Source organism: Camelus dromedarius, chromosome 15, assembly GCF_036321535.1.
Source record: "Camelus dromedarius isolate mCamDro1 chromosome 15, mCamDro1.pat, whole genome shotgun sequence".
Classification (NCBI taxonomy): domain Eukaryota; kingdom Metazoa; phylum Chordata; class Mammalia; order Artiodactyla; family Camelidae; genus Camelus; species Camelus dromedarius.
Window position 1 is genome coordinate 1,192,993 of NC_087450.1, and position 2,884 is coordinate 1,195,876.

A 2,884-nucleotide genomic window follows, 5' to 3' on the forward strand; every position below is an offset into this window, starting at 1 on the left:
TGACATCACCACCCCTCAACTCCCAACTGAAATAGAACTTCTCTTCCCCCAGGATTCCAGCACCAAGTCCTGACCTCCATGGACCCTGATTGGGCTGGTGCCCAGCCCTGAGCCAATCACAGTGGCCAGGGAGGATGGACAATGCTGATTGACCAGATCAAGGCCATGTGACCATCCTCTCCAGGAAACCTGTGAGCTGTTCACCTGTTTCCATGTTGGGAGAGTGTGATATCTCCCAGAGGATCCTGCTATTAGCACAACCTGCAGGTGGCACAATGAGCTGGAATGAGCCTGTCTGCTTGGTGACAAGTGACAGGTCACTCAGTGGTTCCCTGCTCCAGGGAGGGAGGCATATCCACACAGTATTGGGGTTTCAGGGCCAGAATATAGCAGAAAAGCCTCCCAGTCTCCCAAAAGGTGGGAAAGTGAGCAGTGACACAGGAAAGGCACTCCTCTCTGTGGCCCTTGGCTTTCTCCTTGTTACAGTGGAGAGTGCATTGCTGCCCCTCACAGCCCACCTCCCTGCTGGGAGGCCTTTGTAACAGGTGGAGAGTGCTTGGAAAAGCCCACTTATTCTGAGGAACTGTTATTGCTTCTGGTGGGATTATTATTTTATGTCATTTGTGAGGTGGGCCCTGAGGGGTCCCTGATCTGGGGGCACAGACACCCATAGAAACTTGGCCCAGTATTACTGTTCATTAAAAAAATGACTTACCGAGCACCTACTGTTTGCCAGATTCCCAGGATAGAGCAGTGATGTTGACAGCACGGACCTCTGCCTCTCCTCCTCTCTGCATCCCAGGTGGGGTCACCAATCAGAGTGGGAGTTCAGCAAGCAGAGGACGTGGACAGAGCCTTGTGGGAATCCCTGGGGTTTTCTCTGTGCTGAGGGCACTAGAAGAACACCAATTGTGGGACTCAGTACCCGCAGGACCCAGCATTGATGGGTAAAGGAGAGGGGCATTTCTACAAGCCCATCCTCACTAACCCCAGGCTCCGGAGGGCAGCTCCAGTCTGCTCAACCTCAGGGGGAATCTTCCACCATCCTGATCACCCTCTGGTATTACTCCCCGCTCAGATACACTTTTCCCTGTGGCAGCTACACTCAGAATATGTGTTTGTTTCTCTCCCATGTGGTTAAGTGGACTTCAGATGCGTGATAGTGCTGGAGTGGCTAAGCCTCTGGGCAGATTGCTGGGTGACCCGCGGACCTGGTTGCACACGGTGAGCTCCCTTCTGCCAACAAATGGGCCAGGCCCCGCCCACTGTTCTGTCTGTTCTTTCTCACTTAATCTGCACAGACACTCTGTGCAGGATATCCTGTTATCCTCCATCTCTGCTGACCTTGGGTGGACAAAGCTTGGGTTTGAGAAAGTTGCCCAGGTCACATGGTTGACAAGTAGGGAGCTGGGGATTTGCACCCTGGTCCCAGGAGTCTGGATCATGGAAAGGCCTGGGTGGGGCAGCTTATTGCAAAGGGAAGCCCTGCCCCAGCCTCTCCCATGACAGCCCACCCACCCGCACATGTAGCAGAATCAGCATTTCCTGGACCAGGTGGACAGAACCTCAAAACTTCTTTGCAAACAGAGTGTTTTCATGTCCTTTTGCAAACATAGAAAGGCCATAGGCCAGGGAAGGATAAGGCCAAGAGTGTTTTCATTGGGGAGAGTGAAGGACAAGTGTGAAGACATGCAGAACTCCCAGCAACCCTCTCAGCAAAGCCTGCCACTGGGTGAGCATCTACCGTGACTACCTACCATAACCCTGTGAGGTTCATGCCTGTACAACCCTGCCTGTGAGAAGAGCAAAGTGAAGCTCAGAGAGGGGTGGGAACATTCCAAAGACAAACAGATAAGGTGGGATCATCACCACCATGCTGTGCTGGGACAGGCAGTCACCTGTCACACTGCTCATGCACAATCTGCTGGGAGTAGTGAAGGCCTGATAGGAGCACAGAAACACTGTGGTGAAGGTGATGTTTCTACCTGGGACAGCTGGTACCGGGGACTCTAGCTGATTCTTCATTGTGCCTGCTTTGAGTGTCAGCATGCTGCAGCCTCATTCAGGGGAATGGGCTGTCTCCTTTCCACACCAGTGCACAAGGAAGAGCATGTACACACTGGCATCACTATAGACCACCGGCAGGATCAGGATCTGGAGCTCAGAGCAGAAACTGCCAGTACCTCAGGAACTGGTGCTTTAAAAATATATTTGATTAGAGGGAAGTGATAAACAGTTGATCCCTTCAAAACATTCTGTTATCTGAGGAACAATAGCACCTGCGCATTGTAAGAGCATAACTCAGTTAGTCATCAATAACCATCACTATAGGTGTGAGAAAACAGAGCTAGGAGTTACAAAAGTGTCTCAAGATCATGCAGGTCAGAACTGAGGACCGTCCAAAGCATGGGCTGCATGATAGCCCTTCTAAGCTACCTGAGGCTTGGTCTGCTCCTGACACAGGGCAGATGGTTCTGAGAAAACCACACTCCTCAGGGGACCCCAGGGAGTTGCCAGATTTGAGTTTGGTTTCCTGATCATCTTCTAAGTCAGGAATTTTGAGAGTCTAGGGCACCTGTTCTTACTGCAGAACAGAATCTGATTCAGGCGGGATTCCAAGGACTGAGGCATGTGCCAGGCAAGAGAGCAGGCATGGCTGGATGAGAGCATCACCAGTGCCATCAACAAAGAGGCCAGGGCACTGAGATTTCCAGTGATTTAGCATCCTGGCTGGGAGGGGTCATGGGTTCTACAGTGAGTTCTGAGTATCCTGCACTGGCCTCAAGGATCGGCAGGGGGCGCGCGAAGCCAGCGTGTCTTAGGTAGCGGTGCGCATGCGCAGTCCGCGTCAGCAGCCATCATCTTCCCTGGGGGCGGAGCTTGT